Source organism: Geotrypetes seraphini, chromosome 2 (assembly GCF_902459505.1).
Source record: "Geotrypetes seraphini chromosome 2, aGeoSer1.1, whole genome shotgun sequence".
Lineage (NCBI taxonomy): Eukaryota > Metazoa > Chordata > Amphibia > Gymnophiona > Dermophiidae > Geotrypetes > Geotrypetes seraphini.
This window is the reverse complement of record NC_047085.1, coordinates 419,061-443,190: the sequence shown is the minus strand read 5'-3', so window position 1 is coordinate 443,190 and position 24,130 is coordinate 419,061. Positions and strand designations below refer to the sequence as shown.

The 24,130-nt window shown below is 41.0% G+C and overlaps 1 protein-coding gene across 4 annotated transcripts in view; it reads left to right on the top strand.

Annotated features, from left to right (window-relative positions):
• The window catches only part of MAPK15 (mitogen-activated protein kinase 15), a 269,713-nt gene that overhangs the window by 163,047 nt on the left and 82,536 nt on the right, over positions 1 to 24,130 (top strand). The gene's annotated exons all lie outside the window — the stretch shown is intronic.

Below are 24,130 nucleotides of genomic sequence, written 5' to 3'. Positions count from 1 at the left end.
CCCTATTCTAAAAACTGTACGATAAAAATCACCAATCTAAAAATAGGTCTTATTAATGCTAGATCAATTAAAAGTAAATACCATCTCTTAAAAGATGCTATAACCAACCTTAACCTACATGTACTCTGTATCGTCGAAACTTGGCTTACCGAAGGGGAGGAAGCTTACTTATCTTACTGCTGTCCACCTAACTATGACTTCTGTTGGAACCACAGGCCTAATCGAAAAGGCGGCGGCCTAGCGACCATTTTTCAAACTAATCTAATCATCATCTCGGACACTTCTACAGGTACTGTTGGTATCGAATACCTTCAAGTAAAAATTAATTCTAACCCTACAACTGACCTTTTGTTACTTTATATTCCACCACCTATAAATCACAATAACCTGACTCTACTTCAAAACTTAATTTTCGACTTTTGTTCTACTTCAATTCACCCCATCATTCTTGGAGATTTCAACATTCATTTTGAAGATAATTCTAACACTTTCACATCTGAAACATTAACATTTCTAAATACTTTAAACCTCCAGACATTAATTAAGGTTCCGACTCATATTGCTAACCATACGCTTGACATGGTCCTTCATAATGAATCCCAAATTATAATAATAATAATAACTTTATTTTTATATACCGCCAGCTATCTTGCGACTTCTAGGCGGTTTACAGTAAAAGAGATTGTGAATACAATAAAAGAAAATGTAAATACAATAGAGAGAGGCTTTACGTACAATGAATTAAGGAGTTTAACAGTGTACATCTCAATACAATAAAGAGAAACTTTATGTACAATGAATTAAAGAGTATAGCAGTATACTTCTCGTACAATGACTTAAGGAGTAAAGCAGGCTACATCTGATAATATTAATAATGTTAACAACAGTTTGTGTGTTGCAAGGCCCGGAAGTGCCAAGCTGTTTGCTCAGAAGTAGAAATATTCCGTGGCTTGAACAGAGTGTTCGTAGTTAGTGATTAGGGGTTGGGGTTAACAGTTTGCAAGTTTAGTTATGTGATGATGTTACGAGGGGGTTGATGTTCCGGTTCGTTGCCTAGGTGTTTCAAGAATAGGTAAGTTTTTAGGTGTTTCCTGAATTCTTCATAATTGTTTGTGTGTGCAATGAGTTTTTCTAGGTCTTTACCCCATATGGCTGCTTGATATGATAGCAGTTGTTGATGGTGTCTCTTATATTTGCACCCTCTAGCCGGTGGGGAGACAAATTTCATGTGTGTTTTTCTTTCGTGTCTGTTGGTTGGGAATGAGAAGAGATCTGTGATGTATTTTGGGGCTAGACCATTTAATACTTTGAAGCAGAGACATCCTAGCTTGAACTTTGTGCGCGCCTCCATCGGCAGCCAGTGTAGGAGTCGGTAAGAAGGGGTTATGTGATCGGACTTCTTCAGCCCGAAAATCATCCTGACTGCTGCATTTTGTATCAGTTGTAGTCTTTGCATTTGCTTCTGGGGGATCGTCAGATGGGTGATGTTGCAATAGTCCAGGTGGTTTAGTATTAGGGATTGTACTAGCATTCTGAAAGCTGAAGTGTGGAAGTACGCCTTAATGGACTTAAGTTTCCAGAGAGTGAAGAATCCTCTTTTGATTAAGGAGTCTATGTGGTCTTTCATGGTTAGGCTTTGGTCTAGTATTACTCCTAGGATCTTCATCGTTGGTTGAATGGGGTAGTTTAGATTGTTAATGTGTAGTGATGTTGTCGTATTCTGTGCGTGTGGCGAGGCTATGAAGAATTTAGTTTTTTCTGAATTGAGCTTCAGTTTGAAATCTGTGGTCCATTGTTCCATCGTGTTTAGCGCTTCAGTTGCTGGGGGGATGGTTTCAGAGGGGGGATGCCGTAAATGGGATTATGATTGTGAAATCGTCTGCATAGCTGAATACTTTTATGCCTCGCTGGGTTAGCTGCGTGCCCAATGAAGCTATGTAGATGTTGAAGAGTAGTGGGGATAGTGGGGATCCTTGTGGAACGCCTGATGGGTTTCTCCATGTTTTTGAGAGATTACAGTTGAAGCGGACTTGATATGTGCGGGTTGTGAGGAAATCTCGGAACCAGTCCAGCACTTCGCCTCCGATGCCAATTGAATCTAAACATTGTAGTAGTTTTTTGTGATCCACCAAGTCGAAGGCTGAGCTCATGTCGAATTGCATCACTAAGGCTTTGTGGCCTTTGCTAAATAGGTTACATAGGTATTCTAAGATTGCTGCTATCACCGTCTCGGTACTGAACAGAGGTCTGAAGCCTGACTGGGTTTCATGTAGCAGTGAGAACTGATCTAGGTAGTCCATCAGTTGGGTTTGTACCAAGCCTTCCATTATTTTTACGAAAAATGGGATAGATGCTACTGGTCTATAGTTGGTTGCTGATGTTAGGGGTAGTTTACGATTTTTTGGGATTGGGGTGATTATAATGTGACCATTTTTTGATAGGAATTTTCCGTTTTTTAAATTGTTGGACATATGAGTCCATAGTGTTATTTTAAAGTCTAGAGGGGCTGCTTTCATTATGTTGGGTGGACAGGGATCTAGGATGCAGTTTGATTTGGTGTATTTGTTGTATAGTTTTATGAAGCTGTTCCATTCTAGGTCCTGAAAGGAGTTCCAATACATGTCTACTGGTGTTTCGTTTTCATGTATGTTGGTTATTTGTTGTTCATCTGTGTTGTTTGTTGGGCCATTTTTCCTTAGGTTCACTATTTTTGAGTTGAAGTGTTGTGCTAGGTCGTCTGTTGATGGAAGTTCTGTGTCGTGCGTTGATTGACTGTGGCGTGTGGTGTCGAATAAATTTTTGACTAGATTGAACAATTCATGAGTGTTAATTCCTTTTGAGCTTGTGTTGGATGTGTATATTTTGGATGAGTAGAATTTTTTCCTTTTTTCTTTTATCAGTTGTTTATATTCCTTTATGTTTGCTCTCCAATTGTTCCCGTCAGATTTTTCACCTGTTTAGTTCCAGATCCTTTCTAGTCGTCGTGTTGATTGTTTCATTTTTTGTAGTTCGGAATTGAACCAGTTGTTATATTTATTTGAGCGGTTTGTTCTGTTTTGTTTGGGAGCTATTTTGTCTAAGATGGTTGTGCTTGTTTTTGACCACTGTTCCCAGAATTCGCCTTCTTCGTTCATCTCCTCGCGCGCTTCATAGTGGGCCCAGTATTCCTCTGGGTTAATGTGGCCCCTTGTGAGATGTTCTTTTTTTATCCTTGGGTGCGTTTTTTCTTTTGGTTGGTTCCAGATTAAATTAAAGTAATAGGTGTAATGGTCGGACCAGATGTCGTGGCTCCAGATGCCGTTTGATATGGAAATAGTGGGATTTAGGATTTCTTTTGAGGACATGGCTACCAAATCTATCTGGTGGCCTTTTTCATGGGTTTGTGTGGATGAAGGTAGAAAGAAGTTGAGTGAGGATAGGAATTTTTTTGAAGTCTTTTGTGTCGGGATTTTCCTCTTTTTCTAAATGTAGGTTCGCGTCTCCTGCTATTATATTGTAAGACGGGGTGATTGAGTTGTGTAGGATGAATTCATAGAGTTCTTCTCTGGCTTTTGACCAGCATTTTGGCGGTACATAAAATAGAATGCAGGAGAGGTACTCTTCTAGGTCCTTATTGCTAATTTTGCATGCTAGTGTTTCTAGTTGATTGGTTTTCTTGGAATCAACTAATTCAAGTTTGAGTTCTTCCTTGAGGATGATTGCTAGTCCTCCCCCTCTTCGGTCTTCACGGTTTAGCATGTGTATTTTGTAGTTATCTGGTATTAGGTCATTTAGTATTGGGTCCTCTTCTGATGATGAATTCATAGAGTTCTTCTCTGGCTTTTGACCAGCATTTTGGCGGTACATAAAATAGAATGCAGGAGAGGTACTCTTCTAGGTCCTTATTGCTAATTTTGCATGCTAGTGTTTCTAGTTGATTGGTTTTCTTGGAATCAACTAATTCAAGTTTGAGTTCTTCCTTGAGGATGATTGCTAGTCCTCCCCCTCTTCGGTCTTCACGGTTTAGCATGTGTATTTTGTAGTTATCTGGTATTAGGTCATTTAGTATTGGGTCCTCTTCTGATGTTAACCATGTTTCTGTTAGAAAGAGGCAAGCTATCTTTTTGTAAGCGATCCAGTCCTTGATTAAGATGGCTTTGTTCCTTACTGATCTGGTGTTGAGGTAGGCGCAGGAAATGGAGGTGGTTGTGGTGAGTGTGTTGGGTGTATTGGTTTTGATGAGTTTTATCTCCCTTGGTCTTTTTTTGAGGGTACGGTAAGGTTTATTCTTATTTGTGATTATTTTAATGTGATTTACTCTTTCTTCCTGCTGGTTAGTTAGGAGTTTAATTGGTGTGTCAGGTTCGTGGGCGGAGTGAAGCTTTGGATAGAGTGATATGACTTTTTTCACATTGTTGCACAGTAAATATATCAGTAGGATTGATAAGAGCTTCATGATTGCTGGTTTTGGTATCCTTCTAGTCTTGACTTGTGTTGGTTTTCTGTCTGTATAAGCTTTCTATCTTTATCAATCAATACTCTTGCAGAGGATTGCGAGTAAATTGTTATAGGACTACGGCGGATTTGACTGGGTTAATAGTCGGTGCTGGACGGGAGGAGGAGCAGGGGTCCCGCGCTCCTTACCTTGTTGGGGTCAGCGGATGATCTGGTGGAGCGGTCTTTTAGGGTGAAGTGTTCCACGCAAGTGTTCCCCTTCTGGTGTTCCCTTCAGGTTCTCCTCTCTGGTGCTACACGAAGGCGCTCACAAAGGCGCAGGCGCCTTTGCCGTGCGCCTTCGTCAGTGCGCCGAACGGCAGTGCGCCGTTGGCGCTGTTTCTTTTAAGATATGGTGTCCTCCTGCGGGATCAGGGGGGCGGAGCAGGGCTCCCACACCGGCCCGATCGTGCTGCAAATGAAGGTGCTGGCGCTGTAGTTTTTAAATTTGTATGGTGTCCTCCTGCGGGATCGGGGGGGCGGAGCAGGGCTCCCACGCCGGCCCGATCGTGCTGCAAATGAAGGTGCTGGCGCTGTAGTTTTTAAATTTGTATGGTGTCCTCCTGCGGGATCGGGGGGGCGGAGCAGGGCTCCCACGCCGGCCCGATCGTGCTGCAAATGAAGGTGCTGGCGCTGTAGTTTTTAAATTTGTATGGTGTCCTCCTGCGGGATCGGGGGGGCGGAGCAGGGCTCCCACGCCGGCCCGATCGTGCTGCAAATGAAGGTGCTGGCGCTGTAGTTTTTAAATTTGTATGGTGTCCTCCTGCGGGATCGGGGGGGGCGGAGCAGGGCTCCCACGCCGGCCCGATCGTGCTGCAAATGAAGGTGCTGGCGCTGTAGTTTTTAAATTTGTATGGTGTCCTCCTGCGGGATCGGGGGGGCGGAGCAGGGCTCCCACGCCGGCCCGATCGTGCTGCAAATGAAGGTGCTGGCGCTGTAGTTTTTAAATTTGTATGGTGTCCTCCTGCGGGATCGGGGGGGGCGGAGCAGGGCTCCCACGCCGGCCCGATCGTGCTGCAAATGAAGGTGCTGGCGCTGTAGTTTTTAAATTTGTATGGTGTCCTCCTGCGGGATCGGGGGGGCGGGATCCTTCAATTACTACTGTTCCCTAGTCCGACCATTATTTTATTACATTTAATCTTTGTTTTGAAAAACCAGACGCTTACTCGTTAACTCCAGAGTCCAGACCTTTTACTTTCCGTGATTTCTCTAAGATAGAATTATCAGATATTACTCCTTTTTTCACTTCTACCACTCCGAATTCAGATACCTCAACATTGGACGAAGATTTAAATTCATGGACTTCTTCTCTACAACTTCTTATCGATAATAAAACCTCAAAAACACTCTCAACTCGTAAAATCTCAAATCCATGGTATACAAGCAAACTTTCCCTTCTAAAAAAACAACTAAGGTTGTTAAAAAGAAAATGGCGACATAATAAGTCAGACATAAATCTTCAAAATTACAAGGAATAGGCTATATTCTATAAAATGAAAATTAATCAAGCCAAAACTAATTACTATAGTACAAAAATATCAAAAGCAAAAAATCCATCTATGTTGTATTCCATTCTAAAATCTATTATATCTTCAACACAAAGAAAATATAACAAACTAAAAGTTAATCTTTCAGCCCAAGAAGTTGCAAACTACTTCTGCTTAAAAATTAATGAAATCCGTAAATCTTTTCAGCAAAGTTCAACCAACACTAATGAAAATGATTGCAACTTGGAATCTGTTCTAATCTCTAAATGCTCTAAATTCAGGATACCTACTTTAACGGATATCAAACTCACCATTCAAAAAACCAATTTAAAAGCAACGCGTTCAGAAATTATACCTCCATTCTACTTGAAAAAATTTTTCTCTTGTTTTGGTCCAATTATTCACTCACTTGTTCAAAAAAGTTTAGTTACTGCTTATGTTCCACAATCCTGGAAATCAGCCATAATTATACCTATACCAAAAGATCATAAAGCCAGCTTAGAAGAAGTTTCTAACTATCGCCCGATAGCCAATATCCCGTTCCTTGCTAAAGTAACTGAAAGATTGGTCTTCAACCAACTTTCAGACTTTATTGAAGCTTCAAACGCACTTCATCCCAATCAAAGGTTTCCGGAAATTTTACAATACTGAATTTTCATTAATAGGCCTGACAAACAATATCCATTACTTCTTAGACCACCATAAATCAGTTGCTCTCTTTTCACTAGATTTGTCTGCGGCCTTTGACACCATTGATCATTCCCTACTGTTAGACCGACTTGAATCTTTCGGCGTCACCGATCAAGTTCTTAAATGGTTTTCATCTTTTCTTTATAATCGCTCCTCAACTGTTCATTTTAATAATGAACAATCCAAACCATTTATATCAACTTACGGTATTCCTCAAGGTTCCATTTTATCACCTCTCTTATTCAATATTTTTCTATCACCACTCTTAAGCTTATGTCAATCCATCAGTTTTACAGTTTTTGCCTACGCCGACGACATTCAATTACTTCACCCTTTAGACCCGAGTAATATTAACAAAATCCAGGTAATAAACAATAAACTTGAACAAATAAAAAAATGGCTTGATAAAAACCGACTAGCATTAAATATAAAAAAAAAAACCACAATGCTATTCACCTGGAAAAAGGATATTTCTTTAAGTTCCAATTTTATTTTAGACAATTCCCCACTTGAAATTATCTCTTCGTTAAAAATTTTGGGCATCATCATTGATGATAAACTTTCATTTCATGAAAATATAGGGCACACAATTAAATCATGTTTTTTAAAATTACGCATGATACGCTCTATAGCTAAATTTCTTGAACCTAAGTCTATTAATATATTTATTCATTCTCTGATCATCTCCAAAATCGACTATTGCAACTCACTTTTCTTTAATATTTTACAAAAGGAAAAAAAAGGTTACAAATTATTCAGAATACTGCAATTAAACTAATACATAAGGCAAAAAAATTTGATCATGTTACACCTCTAATGATTGATTCACAATGGCTTCCAATTAGCCATCGAATCACATTCAAAATACTACATCTAGTTTTCAAAGCCCTAACTTACAAGGAACCGCAGTTCATTACTCGGATGCTTATTCCATACAACGCAGCTAGGACTCTTCGATCATCCTCCAATAATTTATTAACAGTTCCATCTTTGAAAATAATCGGAACCAGAAGACAGGACATGTTTTCAGTCACAGCACCTCATCTATGGAACTCCATTCCTCAATTTATTAGAAACGAAAAAAACCTTGTCTCTTTTAAAAAATCCTTAAAAACTTATCTCTTTAAAGATGCTTTTAATCTATGATTTTCTCAACCAAAATGTCCTTTTAACTTGCTATTTTAAAGTCCTATTCCCCTTATGTTATTTTCCTTTATATGTTCCTCAACTCTTGAAAAGAAATTGTAACTTCTCCCTTTTTTTTCCTTCCCTATTCGTGTATTGTCTTTTTTTAATTTGTCTTTTATTTATTATTGTATTAGCTGTTATATTTTAATTTGTATTGTACATCGCTTAGGAAATTAAATAGGCGATTTATCAAGAATTAATAAAACTTGAAACTTGAACTTGAAAGCAACAGCAGCAGCCAGAAATCTCCCTCCAGCCCCCAAAGCAGCAGGTCCTGATAACCCCATCCCTCTCCCTCCCTCTTTCCCTCACCTACCCAAAGGAAGTAGCAGCAGCCATTGAACAGAGGAAGTGCCATAAACAGGCTGCTTTCCTCTGCCACGTCACTTCTGATGTGGCATAGGAAAGGCTATGCCGGGGCTGGCCAGAAACAGCCTGTTTACGGCGCTTCCTCTGCTCACCGGCTGCTGCTACAGGCAAATGAAGGAGGGAGGGAGGGGCTGGGGTTGTCAGGACTGATTCAGTGCTTCGGGTCAAGATTTTTCTCTTGTTTTTATTTATTTTCTTCACATAAAGGGCTGTAGCCATTTTTATCGCTCCTTTCAGCTTAGACCACTGTCTTTCCACTTCTCATAATATCCTCCCATCCTAACAGCTCTTTCTTCAGGTACTCTCCCATTTCATTAAAGTCCGTATGTTTGAAATCTAGGACTTTAAATATCATTCGGTCGCTCTCCACTTTAGCCGTTATATCAAACCAAACTGTTTGATAATTGCTACTTCTCAGGTGAGCATCCACTCAAACATTAGAGATACTCTCTCCATTTGTGAGGACCAGATCCAATATCGCTTTTTCCCTCGTGGGTTCTGTCACCATTTGTCTGAGCAGAGTCTCTAGAAAGGCATCCACAATCTCTCTACTTTTTTCCGATACCGCAGCCAGAACATTCCAGTCCGCATCCGGCAGGTTGAAATCTCCCAACAACAGCACTTCCTCTTTCCTTCCAAACTTTTGGATATCTACAATCAGATCCTTATCAATTTGCTGCAATTGAGTCGGAGGTCTGTAGACTATACTCACTTAGATAGAAGTTCCATCTTCTCTTTTCAGAGCGATCCATATCGCTTCTTCCTCTCCCCTGATCCCTTGCATTTCGGTCGCTTGGATATCAATCTTTACATAGAGAGCTACTCCTCCTTTTTGACCATCTCTGTCCTTCCTAAAAAGATTATATCCCGGTATGTTTGCATCCTATCCATGGGATTCACTGAACCATGTCTCTATGGTAGCGACAATATCCAGATCTGCCTCTAACATCAGGGCTTGCAGATTATGAACTTTGTTGTAGAGAATGACACGGTGAAAAAATTGGTCCCCGTCACCGCCCCGTCCCCGTCTCACCATCCTCTGCACCGCCCCGTCACCGCCATTCTCTTCACCGCCCCGTCACCGCCACTGCCATCCCATTCACCGCCCCGTCACCGCCACTGCAACCCCATTCACCGCCCCGTCACCGTCACCGCTGCATACATAAAAGCCTCAAACGGGTACGATTTTATATACTTTTCTTTATTTACGTATAAAGGAAACATTCTGTAAAACTTTAAAACTTTAAAACTTAGTTAAATATTAGTTAATAACTATACAAAAACAAAACACGACATGTACTTTTAATTGTCCTTATTTTTTAACCCGTGGATGAACAACAAATCATCCACAATCTCTGGATTCAGTCTAGTTCTCCTTTCTTCCTAGCACCGACATGAAAAAAGGAAGTACGGTTATGAGACAGTGTAACACACTGAAAGATTTAAAATAAACATAAAGCGCACTGTATGCAGAGAACAAATTAATTAATATTTGTATCATTTTTCGAAGAGGTCTAGACAGATGAAAAAAATATGCAATGTCACCTCTGAAACAACTATAGAAAAATAGACTGATATAAATTCTCAAAACTGACACATTTTTATCACTAAATTTAAAATAGTTATTTTTCATACAATTTTTCAATCACTAATCTTCCACCACCCCTGGGGCTAGCAATGCACAGACATAAAACTACACAGTCTTACATGAAAAGGGGTTGGAAATAAAATAATCTTATTGGCTTTGCACTCTGATTAAAAAAAAAAAAAAAGAACCAGCTCAGTGCTGCAAGAGTAGCCCAGCCAGACTTCAGCACGGAGCTGGTTTTTTTTTTCACACAAACAGTCCTACTAGAAACCTCTAATGTGGCTTAGTAAAAGAGACTGGCTGAGCTACTCTTTCCAATAGCATACACATTCTCATGCTGAAATAGAAGGAACAAAATTCATAGGGAGGCAAAAGAAATCATAACAACCTAGCAGACAAATTGAAATTCAGAAAGAAAGGTGTAGAGCAGTAGATATATAGAGGATATGCAAATGAATCTGATTAATATATATTTTAAAAACTATTTGATAACAATCATGAAATCACAGGAAACAGTACATATGGAGAAATACACATTATTGAACATTGAAATAGCATTGAACGTGAATATAGGTGAAGCAAAATTCATCATGCCAATTTCTCCACTTCCACGATTCTTTCCCTACACTCACCCCCAAGCCAGCAGCCGATTTCACTCTGCTACTTCCTCGATGTCCTGAACTTCATCAGGTAGCAGCAGCATTCACAATTCACTTCTGTTGCCCGCTTCAGGCCTTCCTCTCTGTCGGGTCCTGTCTTCATGAAAACAGGAAGTAGGCAGGACCCGGCAGAGAACAAGGCAGTAGCGATTGGTCCTCTTCTTAGGGGGCGGAGTCAATGCGGCAACGTGCAAGTCGGGTTGAGGAGACAGACCACGCGAAGACAAACATGGCCGCCGGGAAAAAAATGACACCCGGTCACGACCAAAGACTCACGGTGAAGACACGGTAAATAGCGGTTCTTTGAAGGGGGTACATTGGCCTGCGGGGACAAATCTTTTCACCTGCGCCTGCGGGCGGTGAAAACTTTTTTCCCCGTGTCTGCGGCGATTTGAGTATAGAGTCTCTGAAGCCCGCAGCCAAACCGCAGGCTCCCCGCGGCTCACTGCGGGGATCTCTCCCCGTGTCATTCTCTACTTTGTTGCTTAGACTGCGAGAATTTGTGCTCATCGCTTTTCAGCTATTTTTCAGCTGTAATCTCCTGTTTCGGATAGATTTTTGTTTCGTTGCACTTTCCGTTGCAATGCTAAGAAGTGAGTTGCTGATATTGTTTACATTGAAATCTTTACTACCATCACATCTTTTCTTTTGCTGGGGTTGGTCTCCTATAATTGTCCTTCATGCATGCACACCAATCCCCACGGGTGCCAGATAACTGAGAGTCTGGTACAATTCCAGAGTATTATAAGAGTAAAATGATTACTTATCAGCCTAAAAAATTGTTGGTTTTGAAAATTCTGCTTTGTTAAAGGCCAATGTTAATCCAAAATAGAGTGGAACCTTGGTTTACGAGCATAATTTGTTCCATAAGCATGCTCGTAAACTAAATTACTCGTATATCAAAGTGAGTTTCCCCATAGGAAGTAAGGGAAACTCGCTTGATACGTTCCCACTCACCCACCCACACACCCCCGAGGCCAGTGGTATTGCACCCCCCCCACCCCTCCCGAGAACCGAATGCTGAATGCTGTTTGGGCAGGGGGTGCCGGTTCGCGCGGTGGGGTGTTCGCGAGCGGGGGGAGCGATGCTGGTTTTTGGGGGGGTGCTCGCAAATCGCATCAATGCTCGGTTTGCGAGACAAGATTTGCGAGAATGTTTTGCTCGTCTTGCAAAACACTCACAAACTCGCAAACCGAGGTTTGACTGTATGTCAAAACTTGTGCAAAGACCTTCTGTTGTGCGGCGGTGACATTATGGAATTCACTGGTAGGGCAGTTGAGAAAATGTGCTGATAGAGGTACTTTTAGAAGCTCCTCAAAACATGTTTAATGCTTTTTTATAGGGTCTGACTTGTCCTTTTCGAGGAATCACTGTGTATTTAAATTTTAGATGATTTGTTACTTTTTTGTGCTGTTTTAGCTATTGTGTATGTGGATATTTTATAAACCACCTAGGAATTAGACGCTATAGAAATGTTTAAAATAAATAAATATAAAGCGTTAGTGTTGAGGAAGAAGGTTATTCTTTATAAGTGGAGAGAACAGTATGCTCTATAGTTTAACAGTGGGATGGCACTCTGCAGGTTATGGGGATAGCCATAGCTGGCAGATGTTTCGAGCTATTTGAGAGCCAATCTGGTTAGCTCTCCCACTTAAGGAACATGGCATCTTGTTAAACAGATTAGTAATTGCTAGTTTGGGCAATATATAAGTTTTTTTCTGTTGGATCCTCGGGAAAAGGGAAGTTGGGAGGGTGCAAGGAAAGGTGGTGTATAGGGGGAGGGTGGAAAATATACATGAACAATTTGGGATGTTAATTTATAATTTTCCACTTCCATGGACATGGGTTTGACTGCTGGTTATTGGCATGTTTCTGTTTTTGTTGTATATTGTATAATATTGGTCCACATTGTTTGCAAAGATAAGAATATACGGCACACTTTGCATAAAAATGTATTTGTTCATTTTTGAATTGTCCTGTAGTGTTTTATGCAATTTCCTTGTACAGTGGTGCTTCGCATAACGGCCGCCTCGCACAGCGAACGCTGCGCACAACGAACTTCTTGTCTTGATCCGTACAACGGACTTCGTTTCACACAACGAAGTCGCCCGAGCTGCATCGCTTAACTGGCGCTACATATTTTAAACCTCCCCCCGCCGCCACCGCATATTTTTAAACCTCCCCCCGCCGCCACCGCATATGTTTAAACCTCCCCCCGCCGCCACCGCATATGTTTAAACCTCCCCCCGCCGCCACCGCATATGTTTAAACCTCCCCCCGCCGCCACCGCATATTTTTAAACCTCCCCCCCGCCGCCTGGGCCTGCGCTGATCTCTGAATGGCTGCAGTCAGCTCTCGCGGGACTCACAAGAACTAACTGCAGCCAGCTCTCGCGGGACTCACAAGAACTAACTGCAGCCATTCGGAGATCGGCATGGGCCCACACAGGCATGCAGAGGAATTGCTCCTGATCTCTGCGCTTCTGGCCTGTACGCCACTGGCTGGGAAAGATGGGAGGAATTAAAAAAGGTACTGGGGAGTATGTGGGGGGTGATTATAATACACAGCAAGGATCAACAAAACCCCTGTCTCCCCTCCCCTTCACATATATCCCCTCTATATCATGCTAACAGCTCTAACAAGGTAAATTTATCTTTTTTTATGTCATCTTAGCATATTTTATGCTACAGAACGAATTATTTTTTTTTACATGTATTGTTATGGGAAAATGCGTTTCACATAACGAACTTTTCGCATAACAAACTTGCTCCTGGAACGAATTAAGTTCGTTGTGTGAGGCACCACTGTATTATTGTTTAAATATACCCCATAGAGAGGAATGGACAGCAGGGAAAAGGAGGTGATAATTTCTCTGTAAAAACTCTGGTAAGACCTCATTTAGAATATTGTGTACAATTCTGGAGACAACCTCTTCAAAAAGATATAAACAAAATGGAGTCAGCATTTGGGGACAGACTTAAAGTTCTCAATATGTATACTTTTGAAGAAAGGTGGGAGATATGCCGTTTTGTGTATAGAACAGAAGCTCTAGAATGAGAGAGTATAGAATGAAGAAGGTGAAAACAGACAGACTCAGGAGTAACCTGAGAAAATACTTTTTCATGGAAAGGATGGCGATTCATGGAACAGCTTCCCTGTGGAGATGGTAGAGATAAAAACTGTTAGGGGATGAAGAACTTTTGTGCACAAAAGAGAAGCAACTGCAAAAAGCAACTGCAAAAACTAGAAGGATGTATGTGTGCATGGGAAGAGGAATGGCCACTAAGAAAAAGGAAGTATTGATGTCCCTGTAGAAAACTCTGGTGAGACCTCATTTAGAATAGAGTGTATAATTCTGGAGACTGTGCTTTCAAAAATATATAAACAGGATCGAGTCGATTCAGAGGAAGGCTACTAATATGGTCAGTGATCTTCGCATAGGGCATATGGGGACAGATTTAAAGATCTCAATATGTATATTTTGGAGGAAAGGCGGGAGAGGTAAAAAAATGCTTTTTCAGCCTTCACATGCTGAGGAAAGTTAGATCCTGCTTCCATCAAAAACATTTTACCCTCCTTGTCCAATCCATCATCCTCTCCAGATTGGACTATTGCAACTCTATCTACTTAAGCCTAACTAAGAAAAACCTCCACAGACTCCAACGGATTCAGAATGCCGCAGCCAAGCTCATCTTCGCTAAAAGTAAATTTGACCATGTCTCCCCACTCCTGGCCAAGCTCCACTGGCTTCCAATAATCGCCAGGGTCCACTATAAATGCGCCTGTTTAACTTTCAAAATCCTATTTGGTATCCTCCCTCCCTTTATCCCTCTTTTTTGGAATTCCTCAAACCCTAATACCACCAGATCCTCCCACAAATTAAAACTATCCTTCCCCTCGCTAAAAGGCATTTCCCACACAGGAAAGCTAGGGACCTCCCTCCACTTCAAAATCACTGAGCTCTGGAACAACCTTACCTCCCCTCTTTGGAACTTGAGCTCTCTCCAAGTTTTCCGCAAACATCTGAAAACCTGGCTTTTCTCAAAAAATGTAAGTCTCCCTCCAACTTAGGAATCAAGGAAACTCTTATATCTTGGCATCCCAAGTCCTCTAAATTTTCTTCACACTTCTACCTCTAACCCTCTGTTGTAGTTCCTTCCTATTTCTCCTACTGTAAACCGCGTCGAGCTCTACGAACGTGGAGATGATGCGGTATACAAAAATAAGGATTAGATTAGATTAGATTAGAGGGGGAGATAAGATAGAGATGTTTAAATAAAAATGTTCGTGAGGCAAGTCTCTTTCATTTGAAAGGAGGCTCTGGAGTTAGGGGGCATAGAATGAAGGTGAAAGGGAACAGATTCAGAAGTAACCTCAGAAAATACAAAATGCAGCAGCAAGATTTCTGCTGGGAAAATCAAAGCAGACTATGCTACTGAAAGAATTACACTGGTTCCCGATTGAAAATAGGATGAAATTCAAGATCATGTTGCTGATACACAAAATCATTCATTTGGCATAACTGAAATACCTAGCAACTAGACTAGACAACCATACACCAACATGCACCCTACACTCGAGCCAAGAATACCTATTAAAAATTTCCTCCTTTCAGGACATCAAATACATAAGTGTCAGGAAAAGAATGTGGTGGAACTCCCTTCCAAAGGAATTAAAACTAGAAAAGGACACCAAAATATTCACAGAACACTTTAGCAAATAAAGAAACATTTAGGGGGAATAGCAACATGGAAGAAACAGAAAGAGTGAACTCATAAATAATACAAAGAATAATTATAGTAGATATATATAGATGGTGTAAATAACAATAATTATAGTATTATAAGTAAATAACAATAAGTATAGTATTATAGTAAATAACAATAATTATAGTATATACCATATACTATAATATATGGTATAAATAATAATATATATATAATAATATATATATATTATTAATATATAATATATTATATTATAATATAATATATAATATATATATATATATAATATATATATTATTAATATATAATATATATTAATATATAATATATATATATATATTATTAATATATAATAATAATATATATATTATTATTATACATATTATATAATATGTATAATAATAATATATATATATGGTATAAATAATTATAATTTTATTTTTTTTATATACCACCTAACCAGAAATGGTTCTAGGCTGTTCACAAGTAAATCTGAACATACAGCGAAGAGTACAGTTTAAAAATGGAAATACATCAGGTAGTTAAACAAAAGAAAAGCATAAGATTAAAAAAAAAACATCAATCTGCAATTAGGATACAAATTTATCAAATAATTGGGTCTTCAATAATTTTCTGAAGTCAAGATAGGAGAAAACTCCTAGCATAATTTTCCCAAACCACACATTCAGTTTAGCAGCCTGAAAAGAAGGAGTTCTTTCAAGAAGCCTTTTATAGCAACATAATTTAACAGGAGGGAATATAAACAAACAAACCCTACGTGTAAAATTATTTGAGTGGTTCAAAGAAAAATGGGAAACAAGATAGCCGACTGACAAGCCAAAGATTGATTTATAACAGATACAAGCAAACTTAAACAAAACTCTGGCCTCAATTGGCAGCCAATTAAGTTTCTGATAGTATGGAGTAATATGCTCCCATTTTTTAGATCAAAAATCAGTCGAACTGCAGTGTTTTGAACCACTCTCAATTTTTTAAAGATTTTCTTATAGGCGCCTAAATAAATAATATTACAATAATCAAGAATACTTAACACAGATGACTGCACTAACAAACAAAATGAAGCTTCATCAGAATATTTTTTGATGGTGCGAAGTTTCCAAAGCACCAAAAAACATTTCTTCAATAATAGATCAGTATGCTGTTCCAAAGTAAGGTGTGTCTATAGTCACTCCCAAAATTTTTATAGACTGATCTATAGTGTAATCAAGACCATTCAAATGTATTAATGTTTCTTTGATTTTATCATTAGGAGTTGCAAGAAAAAATTTAGTTTTTTCTGGATTTAATTTCATTTTTGGTTTGGGTTTTTTTTTTTTATAATCTTTATTCATTTTTAATCTTTCAACAAGTGTACATAATAAAACCATACATAGTCTGGATTTAATTTCAATTTAAAAGCAATCATCCAAGATTCAATCTGATTTAGAATGGTCACTAAAAAATTTGTAATCTCGACTGTCAAACAAGTTAATGCGAGCTTGCCTCTTGCAATGGATCCAAACAACTCTCACGGAAGGCCAATTCCCACAAGACCTAGGAGAAATCATAATCACCCTAATACTGAAAGATCCCAAAGGACCAATAGACACCCCCTCCAACTACCGACCCATCGCCTCAATTCCATTATATGTTAAACTAATAGAAGGTCTGGTTGCCCAATACCTCACCAACTACCTTGAAGACCACAACCTACTCCACCCAACTCAATCGGGGTTCAGATCTAACCACAGCACCGAGACACTGCTAGTTTCCCTTCTAGATATAGCCCGACAGCACCTTAGCAAAGGAAGAAGAATGCTGATAATTCAACTCGACCTCTCTGCCGCATTTGACCTGGTCGACCACACTATACTTCTTCAGATATTAGAAGCAATAGGGATCTCAGGCAAAGTATACAACTGGTTCCAAGGATTCCTCAAAACAAGAACATACAGAGTAAAAACAAAGGATCTTATATCGGAGCCTTGGACCAATCCCTGCGGAGTACCTCAAGGTTTCCCACTGTCATCCATGCTCTTCAATCTTTTCATTTCCTCCCTCGGTACCCTGTTAGACAAACTCAAAGTAACCTCATTCAGCTATGCAGACGATATAACCATACTCCTCTCTTTTGACACATAACATACTCCTCTCCTTTGACCACAACAGACATCCTGGAAAAAACTCTAGAAGCAGTGGAAAAATGGACGACAGAGCACAAACTGAAGCTCAACCCAGATAAAACTAAATTTCTACTGCTTGAAAAGAACAAAACCCCTTCTATAACTGAACTAGAAATAAAAACCATCAAATATCCCTTACAGCCCACTCTCAAACCCCTTGGAGTAACAGTAGACAGAGGTTGCACTCTTCAGGTGCAAATCAACAAAATCACACAAAAATCATTCTTCACCATGCGCAACCTTAGCAAAATTAGAAAATTCTTAGACAAAGAACAATTCAGACTCATAGTCCGATACCTAGTCCTAAGTCTAATGGATTATTGCAATATCCTCTACCTTCCTTGTCCCACCTACTTAATAAAACAACTACAGACCGTGTAGAACACTGCCCTCAGAATGATCTATTCCCTTGGAAAATTTGACCACATCACCAACGCCTTCCTAGATTCACACTGGCTTCCAATACAAGCCAGTACTTCAAACTATACTGCATGTTATTCAAAACATTAAATGGAACGGCACCCACCCACCTAAACAATCGTCTAAACAGGAACCTCTCAACCAGACAGTGGAGAACCCAGTCCCCTTTCTCCTACCCCCCTTTTAAAGTAACTAAACACAAAAAGATGAATGACAACTTACTAGCAACACATGCAGCTAAATTGGACCCCACCATCACCAACCTATTGACAGCTTCAACTGACCTCAAGGCTTTCCGCAAAGAAATCAAGACCCTACTATTCAAGAAATTCACCCAAATGTCCTAACCCCTTCCTTTTCCCCTCTCGCCCCCTCTTAGCATCCTCACTTACGCCTTTAATTGTATTCCTCTTCCTGGAAAAATCCAGCTATCTTTTTGATGTACTAGGTCCAGCGTCTTTAATTGAATTCCTCTTCCTGGAAATGTCCAGTTATCTTTTTGATGTAATCTGCTTAGAACTGCAAGGTACAGGCGGAATATAAGCCATTAATGTAATGTAATGTAATGTAATTATAGTGATGTCATCCACATAAATATAAAACCTAAGATTTAAATTAAGATTTCCCAAAGAAGCGAGGTAGATATTAAACAGAGTGGGGGTAAGATTCACATATATTTAGCTCATGTATTGTAATTCACATATATTTAGCTCATATATTGTAACACCATTACTGAAGCTCATGCAAACTGCTCAGAATTGACTCCCCAATCATTAGTAGTGATATAGTAGTTTCCAATAAACAATAGATTAAATGTATGTGGTATGTTCCAATAGATAATTTTCAAAGGGGTGTAATTTCTGAGATTCTTGTAAAGTTTGGCAGCCTGTTTTAAAATTACTCTTCCTTGATTATAAAGAAATTGTTTTCGTTCCTGTAGACTGGCCACAGAGAATTATTATTTTCTTTGGTTTTTTCCTAACTTGCTATTGCACAACTAGAATTAACAATTGAAGGTAAGGTAAAATTTACAGCCTAGTGTTCTGCAACTCCTTAAAAAACAAACAAGGGGGAGATCATGTGACGCCGTGCATGAGAGCAGATGTGTTTTAATGGCTCTCTGCTTGCCTCCCCTGAAAATCCCCGTTTATAAGCATAAAACGATCTCCTGATCGGGCAAGTACCTTCACATTTCAAAGGTCTTTACTTTGACCTTCTTACTATATTTCCGAGAGTGGGAACATAAGAAGTTGCCCCCGCTGAGTCAGACCAGAGATCCATCTTGCTCAGCGGTCCGCTCCCGCGGCGGCCCATCAGGCCTAGTGCCCGAACAGTGGTCCCTGATTAATTTTGTAACTTACCTCTAATCCCATCCCTATAATCTACCTTTACTCTTATCTGTACCCCTCAATCCCTTTGTCTTCCAAGTACCTATCCAAAGCTTCTTTGAAACCCTGTAGCGTGCTCCTGTTTATCACATCCTCTGGTAGCACGTTCCATGTATCCACCACCCTCTGTGTGAAAAAGAACTTCCTGACGTTTGTTCTAAACCTCTCCCCTTTCAATTTCTCTGAGTGCCCCCTTGTACTTATTGATCCCGTAGCTTTTTCAGTCTGTCAGTATATGAGAGGTCCTCCATGCCCTTTATTAGCTTAGTTGCTCTTCTCTGGACCCTCTCAAGTACCTCCATGTCCTTCTTGAGGTACGGCGACCAGAACTGAACACAGTACTCCAGGTGCGGGTGCACCATAGCACGATACAGTGGCAGGATGACTTCCTTTGTCCTGGTCATGATACCCTTCTTAATGATACCCAACATTCTGTTTGCTTTCCTTGAGGCCATGGCACACTGTGCTGACGCCTTCAATGTTGTGTCTACCATCACTCTCAGGTCTCTTTCAAGGTCGCTCACCCCTAGCGCCGATCCCCCCATTTTGTAAGTGAACATCGTTTTTTTTTTCCCTATATGCATGACCTTGCATTTCCCTATGTTGAAACTCATTTGCCACTTTTTGGCCCATTTTTCCAGTGTTGTCAGATCTTTTTGGAGATCTTCGCAGTCCTCCATGTTATTGACCTTGCGATATAGTTTGGTGTCATCCGCAAATTTAATAATCTCACATTTTGTTCCTGCTTCCAGGTCGTTAATGAATATATTGAATAGGAGCGGTCCCAGCACCGACCCCTGTGGAACTCCGCTCATGACCCATTGCCAGTCTGAGTAATGTCCCTTTACTCCAACCCTCTGTTTCCTGTCTGCTAGCCAGTTTTTGATCCATCGGTGGACCTCCCCTTGCACCCCATGGTTCCATAGCTTCCTTAGTAGTCTTTCGTGTGGCACCTTGTCGAAGGCTTTTTGGAAGTCAAGGTAAATGATATCTATGGATTCCCCTTTATCCACCTGGCTGGTTACCCCCTCAAAGAAGTATAATAAGTTCGTGAGGCATGACCTGCCCTTGCAGAAGCCATGCTGGCTCGACTTTAGCTGCCCATAGTTGTCGATGTATTCCCAGATGCTGTCTTTAATCAGTTCTTCCATCATCTTTCCCGGGACCGAGGTCAAGCTCACCGGCCTGTAGTTTCCTGGGATTCCCCTTGAGCCTTTCTTGAAGATGGGCGTGACATTTGCTATTTTCCAGTCTTCCGGAATCTCTCCAGTTTTTAGGGATAGGTTGCATATTTGTCTAAGTGGCTCAGCTATTTCGTTCCTTAGTTCCTTGAGTACCCTTGGGTGAATGCCATCCGGACCTGGCGATTTGTCGCTCTTTAGCCTGTCTATCTGCCTGAGGACATCCACCTTGCTCACCTCTAGCTGGACCAGATTTTCATCCTGCTCTCCTTTTACGATCTCCTCGGGCTCCGGAATGTTGGTTGTGTCCTCCCTTGTGAAAACTGACGTGAAGAACTTATTTAGCCTGTCAGCTATCTCCTTTTCCTCTTTTACCACTCCCTTTCTGTCCCCATCATCCAAGGGTCCCACTTCCTCCCTTGCTGGTTGCTTCCCCTTAACGTACCTGAAGAATGATTTGAAGTTTGTTGCTTCCCCTGCCAGTCTCTCTTCATATTCTTTTTTTGCTTTCCTAACCACTCGATGACACTCCTTTTGGTGTTTTTTGTGTTCCTTTTGGTTCTCCTCTGTTTTGTCCTTTTTCCATTTTTTGAATGATGCTTTCTTGTCACTTATCGCCTTTTTCACTGCATTTGTTATCCACACTGGGTTTTTTGTTCTATTTTTTTTGCACCCTTTCCTGTACTTGGGGATGCACAGGTTCTGTGCTTCGTGCACTGTGCCCTTGAGTATGGTCCAGGCATTTTCTACGGACTCCATCTTCCTTGCGCTGTCGTTGAGTTTCTTTCCCACCATTTTCCTCATGGCATCATAATTCCCTTTTTTGAAGTTAAGTGCAGTCGTTGTAGTTCTTTTCACCTTTGATGATCCAATTTCTAGCCTGTACTGGATCGTGTTGTGATCGCTGTTTTCTAGTGGGGCTAGTACCGCCACCTCCGTAGCGGGTCTCCCTAGTCCGTTGAGGATTAGGTCAAGAGTGGCATCACCCCATGTTGGCATCTAAAACCTTGCGGAAGGAGAGAGAACAAGGCAGGATGCCAGAAGACAAAATGGCGCTGGTTCAAGGCCTCTACTTGGGTGACAGAAATTACTACCGAGGTTACAGCGGCTTTAGAGACTATTTTGGACAAGCACCTGCAACCTATTGATGCTAAGTTAGCACAGCTTCAATGCAAACTGAATGCCATGGGCAAAGACTTTGTGCACTTCAGCAGCAGGTCAATGAGGCGGAAGACTGGCTTTGTGAGGTAGAAACCGCTAAAACAACTTATCATAAACATTTGGAGGCCCTGGAGGACAAAATGCAAGAACTAGAGAATAGGGCAAGGAGAAATAATCTCTTTTGTAGGGTTTCCAGAAATGCTCCCAGATGCCAGCCTTGACACTTTTTTGGAGAGATGGCTGACCACATCTTTGAACCTTCCTGCAGCTTTGGGGCCGCTGCACATAGAGCACACAGGATTGGCATAAGGCAGTCAGCTTTGCAGTGACCCAGAGTGATTATTGTGCAGGTGCTTAATTTCACTCACAAATCGGCCATCCTACAGGCACTCTGGAGACATCAACATCTTTCTTACGAGAACCACCAAATTTTATGCTTCAAAGACTTTTCAGCTAAAGTAGCACAACAGAGATGGCATTTCTCACCTATATGTTCCACATTGTTCGCTTGGAAGATTTGTTTGCTTGCTTACCATACTCGTCTCCGCATTACTCATAATGGCAGTACCAAAACCTATGAAACCGTGGCTGATGCCTAGGCATTTGTCACCACTCTAGACATGGCAGGGGATGTGCCTACTACTACATTGACAGCTTGAGGTGGGAGATGTTCGGTTGAGTCTGTTGAAGTGGACACTTTCATCGGGTTGGGGGGAACCCCTCTGGTTTGTCACCCTACCATCTCGGATGGGGGTTTGGTACTTGTTGAGCACCTCAGTGGGTTTGGGTTGTTTCCATCTATAGGCCCACTGCAGCGAACCCCCTCCTGCTGTGACCGGACCGGGGGCTCACCCTTCTGCTGATCACAGTGAAGAGACTGTCTGCAATCATCCCAACAAGAGACAGCAGCCTCATTTTTTGTTTTATTTTGTTATTATATTTTTTCTGTGTGCTGGTTGCTTGGCTGTTAAGGATTGTTCGGGAGTTTGACTGTCCTGCGAGTGAGGACAAGACGTATATGGACTCTCCAAGGAAGATATTTTCCCTGATCATCTTTTCATTGAATATTCTAATGGACTGTTGCCAATTTGGATATTGTTGGTCTGGGTTATTGAGTGCAAGAATGTGTGATGTGTATTGGGTTGTGGGGGTATGATTGGGGATCTGAGTGTGGGATGTATGGGGGGGTAGTTGCAAGGTGGTATTTTGGGCTTCGCTCTTTTCTAGAGGGCCTTATCCCAGATTCCTTGTTGGGCTCTTTACTTATTATTGTTGTGTGTGCTGTCAATTTTTTGGTGTCCAAATGGCAGATGAAATTTATCGTGGACAAATGCAAAGTGATGCACATTGGGAAGAATAACCTGAATCACAGTTACCGGATGCTAGGGTGTATCTTGGGGATTAGCACCCAAGAAGGATCTGGGTATCATCGTAGACAATATGATGAAACCTTCCACCCCATCAGTCGTGGTGGAAAAAAAAGCAAACATGAACATAAGAACACAAAAACATAAGCATCGCCTCTGCCGAGTCAGACCATAGGTCCATCGTGCCCAGCAGTCCGCTCCCGCGGCAGCCCCCCAGGTCAATGACCTATAAGTGATCCTTTACTAAGACATTTTATTCTGTATAGTACCCCTCTAATTATACCCTTCAATCCCCTTTTCCTTCAGGAACTCATCCAATCCCTTTTTGAAACCCAAAATCGTACTCTGCCCTACCACCTCCTCTGGAAGCGCATTCCAGGTATCCACCACCCTCTGAGTGAAGAATTTCCTAGCATTTGTTCTGAATCTGTGTCCCTTCAATTTTTTTGAGTGCCCTCTTGTTCTTGTTGCCCCCGCCAGTCTGAAGAATCTGTCCATCTCTACCTTCTCTATACCCTTCATGATCTTGTAAGTTTCTATCATGTCCCCTCTAAGTCTCCGCTTTTCCAGAGAAAAGAACCCCAGCTTCTCCAGCCTTTCAGCATATGAAAGGTTTTCCATGCCCTTTATCATTCTTGTTGCTCTTCTCTGGACCCTCTCGAGTATCGCCATATCCTTCTTAAGGTACGGCGCCCAGTACTGAACGCAGTATTCCAGATATGGGCGCACCATCACCCGATATAGCAGCAGGATAACCTCTTTGGTTTTGGTAGTGATTCCCTTTTTGATAATGCCCAACATTCTGTTCGCCTTCTTTGAGGCCGCTGCGCATTGTGCCTCCGGCTTCATTGTTTTGCCCACCAAAACCCCCAAGTCCTTTTATAGATTACTAGGAATTATTAAAAAAGGGATGGTTAACAAGACTAAGAATGTTATAATGCCCTTGTATCGCTCTATGGTGCGACCTCATCTGGAGTATTGCGTTCAATTCTGGTCTCCTTATCTCAAGAAAGATATAGTGGCGCTAGAAAAGGTTCAAAGAAGAGGGACCAAGATGATAAAGAGGATGGAACTCCTCTCATATGAGGAAAAACTAAAAAGATTAGGGCTCTTCAACTTGGAAAGAGATAGCTGAGGGTAGATATGACTGAAGTCTACAAAATCCTGAGTGGAGTTGCTCTGTATAGCCATCTTCATTATTTCTGCTTGGAGTGCCACAATACTGGGAGCACTTTTTTGTTGTTGTTTT